This window comes from Phacochoerus africanus, chromosome 5 (assembly GCF_016906955.1).
Source record: "Phacochoerus africanus isolate WHEZ1 chromosome 5, ROS_Pafr_v1, whole genome shotgun sequence".
In the NCBI taxonomy this organism is placed as follows: Eukaryota; Metazoa; Chordata; class Mammalia; order Artiodactyla; family Suidae; genus Phacochoerus; species Phacochoerus africanus.
Window position 1 is genome coordinate 101,777,145 of NC_062548.1, and position 15,250 is coordinate 101,792,394.

General features: G+C 56.2%; 1 long non-coding RNA gene across 6 annotated transcripts in view; it reads left to right on the plus strand.

Moving 5' to 3' along the window:
- Positions 1–15,250, plus strand: part of LOC125128117 (uncharacterized) — a 69,195-nt gene that overhangs the window by 39,907 nt on the left and 14,038 nt on the right. The window contains exon 1 of one of the 6 annotated variants that reach the window (XR_007135141.1): positions 1,378–2,585. The exons of 2 other annotated variants lie outside the window; for them this stretch is intronic. This is a non-coding gene — a long non-coding RNA (uncharacterized LOC125128117). Of the gene's footprint in view, positions 1–1,377; positions 2,586–5,676; positions 6,173–15,250 lie in introns of those variants that run through there. 3 more of the 6 variants (XR_007135142.1, XR_007135138.1, XR_007135139.1) reach the window with 3 other exon arrangements.

Consider the following 15,250-nt stretch of genomic DNA (forward strand, 5'->3'; position numbering starts at 1 on the left):
CGGAGCTGATCCCCGACCAGGGACCTCCATGTGCCAAGGGGTGCCCAAAAAAGGAAAAAATAAATAAAAAGACTGTGTAGGAGTGTGCTGGGGGTGGGAATGGCAGAGGAGGGTGTCCTGGGCCAGGGAGAAATCAAATCCGCCTACTCCAGGCCAACTTCCTAAATTCTACTCCCTGGTCTACAAGCATTACTGAGCTCCTTCAATGGCGCCACATTGAGCTGGGACCTGGGAGAGGAGACAGGACCATGAGCTCATGGGGCTCGCCCTCAAGAGGCTTCCTGGGCCAGTGGGAAGACAAAACAGTCCTTGTTGCAGAGGAATGAGATCAAGTGCGGGGGGCTCCACTGTGTATCTCTGGGGCATCCATCTCATTTAACCCTCACCGCACCTCTACAAGCGGATACTCTTAGCATCCCCAGCCTACAGAGAGGAAACAGAGGTTTGGGAAAGATCAGGAACTTGTCCTGGGTCAAGGACAAGTAAGGAGTGGAGACAGAATCTTAACTCAGGGGTTGACTGTGGAGCCTGAGCCCCCAGCCACTGCATTCACTCCAGTTGGGGGTAGAGTCACAGCTGTCATAGACTTTATTTGGGGAGCTGGCCAAGGTTTCTCGGGGAGAAAGATGAAGGCCGGGGGGGCACTGGAGAGGCTAAGGAAAAGGGATTGGTCGCAGAGGTGGAAGGTCTGATCCCAGCCCTGCCCTGGCCTCCTCCTCGGGAGAGTTGTCTTTGCTTGACCTCTAACCCTCTGCTGCCAGTGAAGCCTAGACAGTGGCTGTTTGTCCCACAAATACCAGTGGAACACCTGCTAAATGTAGGACCTGTCAGCCTGAGGAAGCAAGAGGGAGAGCAGGATGCTGCAGAGCAGTTATTCTCCCAACAGTTAGCAGCATCCCCTGTGCTCTTTCTCCCTCTGACCTCCCACGTGTCCAAGAGGAGCCGACTTTCTTTTTAGCCACCCCTCCAATTGCTTTGGCACAGCCCTCTCCTTGCCACCATCTCTCCCAAGTCCCTCAAAGATTCTGAGACACATCTGTCTTCTTGCATTTCCCACAGGACCAAGTCTAGCACTGAGTTCAAAACTAACTACTCATTGAGTACTTGTGGGGGCTAATTAGTCTCAATTGGGGAAGGGGGGACTAATCTTGAGCTATAGTCTGACCTTGAACCCGGACCACAGATTCCTTTATCCAGGCAGTTTTCAAAAGGTGTTCTTGGCCCCAGAGTCCCCGTCAAAGAGTGACGTTGATAGGGGTAGGGGGATCGCAGAGGAGTGTCCCAGTTTCATGGGACCAAGACCTTTGGTTAGAAGGACACTGCTGAGCCTTTAAGGCCTCCTCCCTGTATGCAAGGGGCGGATCTCTGAAGCTGTCAGTCACCCCAAATGAGCCAATCAGCACAAGACATCTGGAAGTGCACACTGAACTAGGGGATGAATGGGAGGGCTCTGGCCATGGTAAGGACAGGTGTCCTGCAGTACCATGCACCTAAGGCTACTCCAGACTTGGATGGTTGTAGCCGCTAAGGTACAGGCGAGCCTGACTCTGGGAAGAAAGGGACCCTGTGAGGTACCACTGCCCTCAGGAGACTTCAGTGCGGGTAGCTCAGAAGTGAGAAATGGGGCAGGACCTGGCAGTCCTGAGTGGGAACCAGCCGTGGGAGGTGGCCGGTGCTCGTTTGTGTTTTGTCTAGGGGGGAGAGGCATTCTCGTTTCCTTTTTGCCCTTCCTTAGGATTTACTAAGGCCCTCTGGGAAGTTTCAGCTGCCTCAGCTCTGGGCGTGTGTATGCACGTGTGTCTCTTCTTGGGGAATGAGGTGGCCCGAGGGGGAAGGGTTGGCTCAGGACCAGGAGGAGGGGGACGCTGGAAGCTGGGTTTTTGCGAGGGATGCTCTCCCCTCCCCTGGCACACCTTGTCCCAGTAGCTGGCGGCCCAGGGCTGAACTGGGACTATTTCTTCCTTTTGATTCTGGCAAAAGCTACAGGAGGGAGTTCCCCTTCTCTGTTTGTTTTGATTCTGTTGTTTTCTTAAAGAGAGGAAGGAAAACCATCATCACTTTTTCGGTTTTGTGAACAAAGGCAGGCAGAGAGGATGTTCGCTGGGGCAGGGGATGTGGGGGCTGGGCCTCCCCTTCCCCTCCCCCTCCCCTTCTCTCCAGCAGCTCCACCCCCCTCCTACCCCAGAACACAGACCAGGCCCCACAGTGTGGGGTCAAGGTTAGGTGCGGGCTCTGCCTTTTAATAGCTTTGGACCGCTCTGAGGTGCATCTGTGAAAATGGGAGTTGTCAGATCGGCTTGACAGGATTGTTGAGGTTCAAAACAAAAGAAAATACTAACCTGTAAAAACACAGGGACTGGCCCACAGCAAATGCTCCAGAAATGTCTTTCTTTTGCTTCCTTCCTTTGGGGAAGGGGGTCGGTCAGTCGGTCGGTCTCTCCCTTTGGCCTGGTTGTGTGGCGGTGGGGGGAACTTCCCCACTGAAAGCCCCCTCCCATCTTCCTGCTGGTCTGTGTGAAGCTGCCTTCTGCCTCAGCAGGACCTGCAGTGCAGGCCTTGGGAAAGGCTCTGAGGAGAAATAACAGGTAAGGTTGGGGCTCTTTTTTGGTTCTGGAATTGTCTCTACTCTGTGGGAGACAGGTGAGGCCCCTGAATTTGTCCGAGTCCCACAGTCCTTCCAGCTTCATGCCCTACCGGGTGGTGGCCCCCAGATCCACCCCTGCAGGCCCCTTTTTTGAGATGTTGGTGGCAGGGGGGGCTGTTCCGACCAGACAGAAAGGGACCCTCCCCCGCCCCCTAACTTCTGGGCCCCAGCTTGCTCTGAAACTTGGCCAGAGCATGCTGGCTCTCGGGGCATCCGTGTTTTGGTCTGTAAAGTGGTTTCTGAACTTTTTAAAAACACAAATAGTCTTTTATAGAATCGAAACATTTTGCAGACCCGCTCCCTGCTTCATGTGATAGCAGTCGTACTTTTAATACCCTTTGAGGGGGGAAAAAAAAAAAAAGACAAAGGAGCATAAGCAAATCCGCCTTCAGCGACACGTCTAAATCAATGTGTGTTTATCCAACAGCTCCTACCTACGTGGGAGAATGTGTCCCCTGATGTGGGAGATGTCAGCTTGTCGATGATGTTGGTACCTAAGGGAGCTTGGGATTGAACGACTTCTCCTTGGCCCTCCTGGGGCTGACCCAGGGACTCCGGGGCACCCTAAGGGGCTGTCCCAGGCCCTGGTACAGAAACCCGACAGTGACTGACAAGAATGCAAATAGGGTAGTGGCTTTTCTTCAGCACGTGGGTACTGCCTGGGCTTGAATCCTTGCTCTGCCCCTAACCAAGCTCTGTCACTGGGGCACATGGTACCTCTCTGGGCCCCAGTTCTGTCATCCGTTAAATAGAGGTGAGGTGCTAATGGGTTTTTGCGAGGATTAAATGAGATAATGAACTCATGAGACTTACTTGGCACAGGGCACACACTCAGTGCTTAATAAATGCTCTATTTTAAAAAATAAATCCATGGAGTTCCTGTCTTGGCGCAGTGGTTAATAAATCCGACTAGGAACCATGAGGTTGCGGGTTTGATCCCTGGCCTTGCTCAGTGGGTTAAGGATCTGGCACTGCTGTGAGCTGTGGTGTAGGTCATAGACACGGCTCAGGTCCTGTGTGGCTGTGGCTGTGGTGTAGGCTGGCGGCAACAGCTCCGATGAGACCCCTAGCCTGGGAACCTCCATACGCCATGAGTGCACCCCTAAAAAGCAAAAAACAAAACAAAACAAAAAAAAAACCCACAACCAAATCCACAAGTACCCCTGCTTGCTTTCTTGCAGTTGCTGCTTGCCATCACATGGGCATGTCCTAACCCCCTGGGGAGTAGTCTGGTCGCCTGGGCCTCCTCTCACCTGTCCTCCAGGACAGATCTCTGAGCATGTCCCTCCTCCCCTATCTCCCGTTGCTTGGCTGGACCTAGCCCCGCACCTCCTCCACCCCAGGCCCAGCCTCTGCTCCGGGGAACAGAGCGTTGGTTCCCAACCACATGAAGGAAGGCACACGGAAAAGCCATAAACTCGAAGGTTGAGAGGGATGTTTGTCAAACAGGACAGATCTGCAGCCAGGGACATGGCAGGAGTGTTCTGGGACTTGAGCGGAAGCGGGCATTTCAGGGGAGAGGGGATGAGCCCGGGAGCTGGCATGGGCCTGGCAGGAAGGAGGCCCATTAACACTTGGGCCCGACCGCACTTCCTCCCGCACCTCGGCCAGGGCGCACACAGGCGCGTTTGTCCCGCTTTCACTGTGGCGCTGTGTTCACAGCAGCCCCTGCCCCCCAGCCCCAGGTGGGCGGTGTTGCCTGGGCACAAATGCCCTTTATGGATGGGCAGTGCTAGAGGAAGCAGCACCTCTGGGGACAGGGACCACCCCCCAGAATTCAGAAGTGGCCCAGAGCCTCCTCTCTCCTGGCAACACAGGCAGGCACCAGGCAGGGAGCCTGGCCACATGGGATGGAGCAGGAGGGGCAAGGCTTGGCCCCGGGGGGGGCCCCAGTTATAGGGGTGACTCCCAGGAGGAGGCAGCCAGGTTTAGAAGGCCAGCGTCCTCCAAGTGACCCTACCCTCCAGGACCTGTGCTGGGGAGTGGTCCCCTCACCCTGGCTGCTGCCTCCGAGGGCAGACAGGGGGAACTTTCATCTGCTTGAGGGGTTCTAGGCGGAGGGCATTGCCTTGGCGAGGCCTGTAGAGGAGAGAGGAAAGCAGGCAGACCCCAGTTATCCTGCATCACCCTCCCTCCTGCATCCTGGGAGGAGTGGGGCCTTCATCAAGCATCCAGAAACCCCACCATGGAGCCCAGCCTGCCTGGGATTGACTTCTCAGAGGGGCCCCCAGTCCTCTTCCTCTGGCCAGGGGGCGACAGAAGTCACGCATCGCACAGACAAACCCTCCCATCAGGTCCCACTGAACTTCTGTCCCCCATTCACATAGCCGCTCATGCCCATCGTCTCCCCCCTCCCCCAGGCCTTTTGCCTGGTTTATCCTTTGACAGGTGCAGGCCCCGGGCTGCCTCTGCCTGTCGGTGCCCCCTAGAGATGGCCAGAGGACCTGCACCCCGCCCCAAAGGGAGGATCCCACTGAACTGTTTCTCTGGAGGCCTGGGAGGTGGGGCAGGAAGGCAGCGTGATATGGTGGCCATGACTCCAGGCTCAGATGGGGTGCAGGTAACCCCTTTCTGTAATGATTCCTCTCCTCCTTTTTCATGTGGGCATACAGGAGAAGAGGCCCAGCCTTTTGGGATTTGCAGTCTAGCTGGGAGCAGCATCAGATGTGGGGCTGTGAGCCCGTGGAGGATCACCCGGCGCCTGAAATGAGTCCTGCCTACGGGTGGCCTGGTGGGCCCTATGCTCCTGATGCCCCATCTCTGCAGGGCTCTGCCTGATGGGGGGGGGGGGGGTGGCGGGAGGGAGGAAACAAGGCCTTGCTTTCATTCCTTTCCTAGGCCAGGTGCTGGGTCTGATGAGCCTCCCTAACCCCCAAAGACCCCCTGTGAATGTGATTGCCCCCCCCCCCCCCCCCCCCGGTTCAGACCATAGCGGTTTCTCTCTGATCCTCTCTGACCCTCTGGCTAGGCTGAGGGAGCTGCGACTGGAGGATGCGTCACGGGCCTTAGTCACAAACCCAGGTTCTTGCACATCTTGCAGAGCCAGGGGCAAGGTTTGCCGTCCAGGCACAGTGGCAGACACAAACACTTCCTCCGTGCCCGGCACCCGCCTCCTCCACAGCACGGATCCCACGCCGATGCTCTCCGGGCTCCCACGCCTGGCCCCTGTGGTACAGACCCACAACACATGCACGCGGTCGGCCCCCCACAGCGAGGAAGCACAGCGCCCCCCACTTTCCTCCCACCACCACCTGTCAGGCCCGTACCGGCCACAGCTCCCTTCACAGGCACCCCCTCCCGATCTCAACCACACAGATGAACCCACAAATTCAGACTCAGCCCTTCTGAGACTATAGAACCCCTGCGTGCGCACGCACCCAGCCACGGCTGCGCACACGGCTGCGTTTGCGTCTGTGCGTCCCAGCCCCTGGGGCCACGTGCCCTCCCCCCCCCCCACGCCTCGCCCGCTCGCCAGGTCGCAATCCTTATGACGATAACCGCTTATTTATACTTCGTGGGTTCTGAAAGGTACGTTGGTGTGGTTGCAGGCGTGGGGTTGCTTGTGTGTGTGTGTGTGTGTGCGCGCGTGAGAAAGAGAGAGAGAGAGAATGTGCAAGGTGTCGGGTGAGCAGAGTGGAGAGGAAGAGAAGGAAGGAAAAGCTCGGTGACTCACTTCCAGCTGAACAATGCCACATCTCAGCCCTGCGCCGGGGGAGGGGAACGCCTGTCAACAGCCAGGGCCTGGCTGAAGGACGGTCCGGTCCGGAAGGGGGGACCCCATCCAGAGAGCCTTGCCCTCCCCGCCCCCCATCTGCCCTTGGGGGTATGATCTCAGTATCCCAGGTTCCCCAACGTCTGTCTTGTCTGGGGGGCACTATTTCTAGATGGTATGGCTGTGCTTCCACCTCTGACCAAACAAAACTGGGGTGCCCTCCGTTTATCCTCAGCAGAATTCTCCAGGTCCGACGGCCCCACCAGGCACAGCCCAGCCCGGGACCCCTATCTCTAGGAGCCTGAAGCCCCCCTGGAACCCCTGCAGGAATCTCTTCCAGCTGTGCCTGCTGCCTGTGTGCTCCTCACTCCCCCACCCTTGTCCTCTTGGTCCTTCAGGCTCCAGCCCCTTCTCTGACACTGCCTCCTGGCCCTGAGTCCTTCCTGCCCCAACCATGGTTTCTGTTCCTTATTTTCTGGATAGTGAGCCACCCCTTACCCCCTCTCACCTAGACTATTGGCTCTAAAGGGTAGGCTCTAGAATTTCTTTGTTGTTGTTGTCATTGTTGTCTTTTTAGGGCCGCACTCAAGGCATATGGCGATTCCCAGGCTAGGGCTCGATTTGGAGCTGCAAGTGTCGGCCTTCACCACAGCCACGCCAGATTCGATCTGCATCTTCGACCTACACTACAGCTCATGGCAGCACCGGATCCTTAACCCATGGAGTGAGGCCAGGGATCGAACCCGTGTCCTCATGGATACTAGTCAGGTTCACAACCTGCTGAGCCTCAAGGGGAGCTCCCTAGAATTCCTTCTGTCTCTAGAACTCCCTCCCCCTCCTCCCAGCAGAGCCTTGGAAATGAGCTAGTGCCCAGCAAGGTTTTGAGAGATGACTAGGAAGGGATGAGAAGAACAGAAAAGGCAAGAAGAGCTTCTTCTTGGGCCTTTGCTCGCTAGGTCACTGGACTTGACTCTCCTGGACAGGGCCCCTCCCCATTCAGCAGAGGGAGGGTTTCCCACGAGGCCCCACCCACACCAGGGCCCTGAGAGCCAGAGCTAGGCAGGGCCTTGTCTACTGCACTAACCAGAAGCCAATCCTGTGCTGAGCTCACTTACCCCACAGTAGCCTTGTGACCAGGTGTTGCTTATGTGCCTCAGTTTACGCTTGAGGAAACTGAGGCTTCGAGAGGCAGGAGAATTGCCCAGGCCACCCAGCTGGTAAGCGGCGGAGCCCCAAAGCCTGTGCCCTGCCGCCCCCCACACCCCATGGGACCATCTGGCCCCTCAGCAGCTTTGCTTCTCTTTCCAGGTTTGCCCTCTGACTCTCCGTGGTCTCCGACCTTGAACTTTCACTCTGCTTTGCCTGGCCTGAAACTCTGCCTCTTTGTTCCTACCCTCACCCTTTGCCTGACAATGTTTCCTTTAACGGGCCCCTGGGGCAGAATGAAGTCCACCTGTGGTTAAGGGCAATTTGTGGCTCAGCGGTAATGAACCAGACTGGTATCCATGAGGATGCGAGTTCGATCCCTGGCCTTGCTCCGGCATTGCCGTTCCTGGGCACCAGCAGCACTGTGCTCACTAAATGTTACCAGTTGGCCCGCAGCCTTCTTTCTGGCTCGCTGTCTCTCTCTCTCTCACACACACACACACACACACACACACACACACACACACACCACTGCCGCCTTGCCTTCAGAGCCTACACAATCCCCATTGCCAATGATGATGGAAAAAACAGATAATGGGCTCTGGGAAATGCATGGGGCAGACTCTCCTTGTGGTACAAACTCTAGGGTGTGAGCCCAGCCCGCAGATAGCATGTAATTATTTGGTAATAAATCTCATTCCAGCCCCAAGCCAGTTGTCCCTGCTTTTCCCCCTCTTTCCTGTGCTCCTTGCCAGGCCCACAATGTCTCGGTGTCGAATATGAAATATGGTTGTGATTTTCATGTCTAACCAAAGTCAAGGCTGATTCCTCGATGAGGGCAGTTTTGCTGGAAGATAAAGACTGACCCAGATTCCTGTGTGTTGATGCTATGGAAGAGACCGGGTTTCCAGGGGAGGCGAGAGATGGACACCGTTTGGATGGAGGAGAGGTGAATTCTTTGCCAAGGGGGATTTGAGTGACCCAGCTGGGAGTGGCTGTTAGCATACCTGGGATGGACCTGACTCACTCTGTGTGACCTTCATGACGTAGAATTAGGAACACAGACTTGGTAGGATGACACTTCACTACCTGCTTCAAATGAGTGTGGCCGAGTGACTTGCTTTGGCCAATGACCTGTGAATAGGATTGATACATGCCACTTCCAGGTGGCCACGATGAGAGCAAAGGTGTTAACCCTCAAATCCCCTTCCGGCTGCCATGATGGTTGTGAACAATGATGTCGCTAGAAGCTTCCTTCAGCCTGGATCCCTGAGTGAGGACAGCATAGCTCAGAAACCTCCAGGTGACTTGCAGTGCTCATGTGGCATGTGAGAGAAATACATCTTTACTGTTTTAAACCATCAAGATGTCGGGATGTTTGTTACTGTGGCATAAACTAGCCTATCCTACCTGATCCTAGCCACGCCTACCTTAGAGGGTGGATGAAAGAATTTATAATGCATTCGAAGAGCTTAGCTAAGTGCCCCTAAATATGCCACTTCCTTTTCTTCTTCTTCCTCCTCTTTCTGATGTTATTTCACTTTTTATGCAACTTTGAGCCAAGTCACAAAAATTGACTCAGGCCTGCTTCATGTCTGGCTCAGGAGCACAGGGATGCGTGGAGGGCAGACAGATATGCAAGTAACGGTCACAGGATGTGTTCATGCTGCATTACCTGTTTGAGCCCAGAGCTAGGGAAGCCCAGGGGAGGAAGTGATCAGTCTCTTGAGGTCCTCACAGGTCAAGTCTGAACTCAGTTTTTGAGGGGCTGGTTTGATTTCTTCAGATGGAAGGAAGGGAATGGTGTGGTCTAATGAAGAGTGAGGGCAGTTGCCATTCACTATCTGCTACTTGCTGGGCACTGAGTCCAGCCCTTGAGCCAGTCCTCCCCAAGTGTCAGAGTAACGACCGCATCCATGCTGTGTGCTCTTGTTATGCCCATTTTATGGATGAGAAAACCAAGGCCAGCCAGGCAGCGGGTAAATGGCAGGCAGCGTGTGTGCACAGATACAGAGGTGTGGCAACTCCTGACGGGCCTTCCGTCTCCAGCCTCCCAAAGGGCCATGTGACATGACCCCAGGGCGATCAACCTAAGAACGTTGTTGTCGTCACCATCCTCCACTCTGTGGCCTGGGAAACGTTTCCAAAACAGGGCTCTGGGAAAGTCATGCCGCTGCTCCCCAACCCGCCGCGGCTCCCTGCTGCGCTCTCCTCGAGGTCCCGTGGTCTGGCCCACTCCTTTGAGCCCCACCCGAAACTTTCCAGCATTGTCTCTGGCTATAGCCATTCACCCATTCACGTTCCCAGGCTTCTCGGCTGTGCCTGACTGTTTCCTGCCATTTCCTGCCTCTTGGATTTTGCTCAAGCATTTGTCTGGAATGTCCTTTCCCAGTGTGTCCCCCTGCCTGCCTGAGGCTTACCCTTCCCCAGACCTTCTCCCTCCAGCCCTGGCGTCCCTGCGGAAAATGAGCCCTGGGGAGGGTCCCTGGGGTTGATGTGATCTGGTTTGAATGACAGGACAGGAAAAGATGCTTCCATTAGAGTGTGGATATTTGCTAATATTTGATAAGTAGATTTTCAGTAGTACATGTATATGATTTATGAATACGTATAAATATATTAAGGGTTTGTGCTGACACGTGTTTTTTTTTTTTTTTTACCGATAGCAGCATTTAATCAAGCAAGTCTGGAGACTTATAGATATATAGCCTTATAGACTACTGCATGCAGGAGAGGTTTGCCCTTTACTGGCTGTGTGACTCAGGAAAGGTGCTAGACCTCTCTGAGTCCAAGTGTTCCTATTTGTAAAATGGAAATGATCTCCCTTCCTACCCCATGGGGTTGTGCAGGCTGGATGAAATAAAACTGTAAAGGAAACGAGGCCTGAAAGATGCGTCCTGAGACCCAGCTTGAGGACATCCGGGCTGCTGGTGGGTCCCGATGGCAGAGGTGGAGGAAAGAGGGGAGAAGGGTGGCCCCTATTGATGGGGACTCTGGGGCTTGGGCAGGTCGGGCTGAGACAGTCCCAGTGGTGTTTGATAGAAGGCAGGAGCTCTTTTCTGTTCAGTAAATATTATAAGAAAAGGCTGTCTCCAGGGAACGGCTCCCTCCCGTTCCCCGCTTGGGGGCCAAAGTCCCCAAGGGGCCAGTCTGGAGGCTTCTTTTATGTGACTGTAAAGTAATCCAGGGCCTGGCAGGGTCGAGGCTGGGCGGGCACTGACACGCAGGGCGGCATTGATGCGGTCAATGATTACCTTTTATGCCTTGCCATAAAGGCAACCGCCCGGCCCTCTGGACAATGCCCCCTCCAGACAATGCGTCAGGAGGGTGAGTGTACACACACACACACACACACACACACACACACGGCTGCTGGCAGGGACCAATCCCTGTCTGAGATCTCTGGGGACATCCTCAAAAGTCATCTCCTTCTCCCCTAGGTGGTCCCTGGAGCCTTGGTTCAGGAGCTAAAGGGGTTTGGGTGGCCGAAAATGGGACTCAGTGAGGTTCAAGACACAAAAGAGCTACCTCCAGGGCCCTGGATCCTGTTCCAGGTGGGTCTAGGCAAGGGGGTGGGGTGGTCACCCAGCCTTAGGTACCAAGTCTCAGTGGGAAGGTGGGTATTCTAGGGCAAGTCAAAGATTCCCATTTTACAGGTAAGGCAGTTGAGGTCTGATGCACAGCGACGCGCCCAGTGGCAGAGCTGGGAGTAGGACCCTGGGCCTCTCTGGCAGCACCAGACCCAGGGCGTCCAGGTGGGAACGTCAGGTGTCAGGAAAGGTTTGGGTCACTCCTCAGAGAAAACATCTCCCCCAGGACAGAGGGAGCTGGGAGGGACCTGAGGGCCTGGCCTTGAGGTTAATATCAGGAAGACACCAAGAAGCCATTTCTCTCACATGGCCGTGGGCCACATGTAGGTCCCTTCCCACAGCCTTCTTACCCTGTCCTTGTGGGTATACACCCTGCCCACCTGTAGTGGGGAGGCTGGCTGTGAGGGGGCAGGGCTGGGGCAGAGATGGCCAGATTAATGTTCTACCTCTTGGGCTGATAAGGCCCAGGAACTTTGTCCTGGCAGACAGGCTGGAGGAGTAGGGGCTGTAGCCCCTGGTAGGGGGTTCTGGCAGGTTCCGGTGCCTGGGGCATCACTGTGGGGTGCCCGAGACTGGGGGTCAGGACTGGCATCACGTCCTCTCCCAGCTGTGGGGAGGGCTCTGCACTCCCGTCTCAGTGGACATGGTGGGGATCAAACCAAAGACTCCATGAGTTCCCGTTGTCGTGCAGCAGAAATGAAACCAACTAGGAACCATGAGGTGGTAGGTTCGATCCCTGGCCTCGCTCAGTGGGTTAAGGATCCGGCGTTGCTGTGAGCTGTGGTGTGGGTCGCAGATGAGGCTTGGATCCTTCGTTGCTGTGGCTGTGGCATAGGCTGGCGGCTACAACTCTGATTCGGTCCCTAGCTTGGGAACCTCCGTGTGCCGTGGCTGCGGCCCTAAAAAGCAAAACAAACAAACAACCCCCCCCCCCCCCAAAGACTCCATAGGGCATCTCTCGGACAGGTCCGGCTGCTATCTTGAGGAAAGAGGGCTGTTATTCACAGCGGTTATAAATGCTTCGTGGAATCAGAGTGAAGTTGCTTTGAGCTTGAGCCAGAATGCTCCAATCAACCTTTGGCTCTGATAAAGATAAGAGGACCCAAGGTGATAACACACAAACCAGAAACTGTCAACAGGTGCTAATTAGGGCACTGGGTGCTGAGCCGCACCCACTACACCTGACAGAGGGGAGTGGGCTCAGGTGGGGAGCCAGGGCCTGATCTGGGTGGGGGAAGATAAAGGCTCACTGCTGTACTTTTGTCTTAATGGCCTTTTTGTCACCTCCTCCATCCAAGGACTTCCCCACGCCCCTCCCCACCCCCATTCCTGCCTACCTGGCATTACATAACGTAAGACGAAAGAACAAAATACATTCGAACGTTGTGTAATAAAACATGATGGGCGTGATGTAACGCAGCGGACAGCGACCCGAACTGGGAGCCAAGAGTCCCGGACTGTCGACTTGCTCTGCACGACCTTGAGCCCATCGTTACGCTGCGAACTCCAGCCACCCCACTCCCCCAACTGCCACAAAATGGGGGGTGTCGATGGGGCTGTTGTAGAGTAATCCCCCCTTGGGGTCCCTGCCAGGTCTAAAGTTCAGGCTTCTCTGCCGCAAAACCCTGCAATCTGTGAAGCGCACGAAACATGTCGCTGGTGCCATCCCGCCACGCTGGGGTGTGTGTGACACTTGACAGAGGCACAAGTCTATCTGCGGGAGGGGGAGCCGACAGAGGGCTCGGAGGCGAGGACAGGTCTCAGAGCTCCTGGAATCCCTCTCTCTGTCTGAGCCAGAGGTCACCAGGCCTGCTGCCTGCTCTTGGGGCACTCAGAGGCTATTTTTAACTCGGTGCCCCTTAAATAAACATGGCATCGGGCTGATGGCTGAGTCCCCTCCCCCCCAAGTGGACGCACAAACTGAAGTGGCCACCGAGATGTGACCCAGGGTGCTGAGCCAGGGCTCCCTGTCTTCAGGTGCACGCTGGGCCCACTCAAGCCAGAGGAGCTCCTGGGGGGACCAGCACCACCCCTGTTGCATGTTCAGCCCGGCACAGATTCTGCCTCCCATCAGCAAGGCCCATCCTGAGAGCAGGGCAGGGGCTTGCCACTCTCTTCCTGGGAAAAGAGCTGGGCAGGGAGAAATGAAGGGATGGGGTGCAGGGGGGAGACGTGGCCAGAAAGTGGGACGAGGGCCCAGACCGTCCTTCCTCTGGCCAGCTTCCCCAGGCAGCAAAGGGTTACCTGCACGGTTAGCTTGCCAGGGCTCAGTGCTGGGCAGTGACTCAGACCTGGGCCCGCCCACCTGCTCTCACGGGGCCAGTGACACAGGAGAAGGGCACACATCAGTGCCCCGGGGCTGAAGTAACAAGCTCAACAGAACTCACTCCAGGGGGCAGGGGCTCTAGGCTGGAGGTCTGCTTGTCCTGTCCCCGGGGGAGGGGGGCACTGGCCAGGGCGAGGGTGGGGGCACTCAAGAACGGGGGAGTCCCAGGAAGGTGGTACCCAAGTGAATGTTGAAATATGGATAGAAACGCATCCCTCCGTCCCTCTGTGTGTAGCCTCGCTCAGCTGCAGTTTCCTCATCTGAAGAAGGCTGGCTAGTAGTGCTCAGATGCTGAGAGCTGACTCAGGGAGGTGGGAGGGAGGGCGTTTTTCGGGCAGAGCCACTGGGGTATACATGAAGGTAAAGACAGAAGAAAATGAAACACCCCGAACCTAAGCCCTCAGACTGATCCCGGAAAGCAGCGTGGAGCCCAGCTCGTGCCTCTGTGTGCTGGGGCGGGAACTGGCTTCGGGAAGATGCGGGGCTGGCCACGCAGCCACCGCCAAGTCCAGCCAGAGAGGGGGCCCATTAGGGCAGAACCAGGAGCAGAAATCCTCAGGGCTTGACCATGGCTTCCCAAGATTGAGTCAGGGGTCAAGGTTTTGCATATGGAGGTTCCCAGGCTAGGGTTTGAATTGGAGCTGTAGCTGCCAGCCTACACCACAGCCACAGCAATGCAAGATCTGAGCTGCGTCTGCAACCTACACCACAGCTCACGGCAACGCCGGATCCTTAACCCACTGAGTGAGGCCAGGGATTGAACCCGCTTCCTCATGGATCCTAGTCGGATTCGTTAACCACTGAGCCACAACGGGAACTCTTTGGCTACTTTTATTGTGAGGCTAGTGTAGTGGGGGGAGGCTTTGAAGCGCTGCAGAGGAGGAGTCTAGGGGTATGTGTTTGTGTGCAAGAGAGAGAGGACTGTAGTGCTGAGGCATATTCGAAGGATCGAGTCCCCTCAGCAGCCAGTATCTGTGCCTGTTCTAGGGAAGGAGCCAGAGGCACAGACCCCTTTCCCAGGCCTCTGGTCCTGCTCTTTGGTACCAGGAGGTGTTGGGGCCTCTGCAGGAGAGGCCAGGAGGCCACACCCCACAAGACTGTTCTGGTTCAGCCTGGCACCTGCACTATTTCATCTCTAGTAAGAGTGTGGCTGAATGTGAATGGGGGTGCGTGCGTGCGTGCGTGCATGTGTGTGCGCGTGTACGCACATGTGGCATTTTGAGATCAAAGAATGCTTTAGAAGTTCCTGCTAAAAGGCCAGGCCAGTGAGGAGTGAGGGCCTGGCCCGTCTCCTCAGGCCCTTGGCATAGGACACAGCCTTCCCACCCAAATCTGCTGGGCCTCGGGGGCATCAGAAGCTGACGGGCCTCTGACTCAGGCGGAGCCAGAAGGAGGGGCTGGAAGTGCCAGGCCAAGGAGGGGCAGGTTAGTCATCTGCTGATCGGCAGGCAGGACATTGAGCTTCGGGCGAGAGGCTTTCCTGCCACCGAAACAACAGCCGGGGCTGGGGCCAGGGGTCACCACGCAGGATAGGACGAGCTCTTGGGGTCCCTGAGCAGGAGGACGAGGTCCTGGTGCCTGAGCCCAGGTCCAGGAAGGTCTTTGGGGATTTGCTGCAGCGCTGTGTTGCTGGCAGCTCACGGGCAGGCTGCACGTCTGTCTGTGCAGAGTGGTGAGCCTCCAGGGGCAGGTCCACAGCACCCAGCACAGGGCTGGGCCCGCAGGAACACACTCCCTGGTCATGGGGTGGGACTGAGCAGAGCTGAAACAAGAGTGCTGGAGACCTGAACTCCTCTGAGGCCAAGAGGACACACCAGGATGGGGAAGGAGCT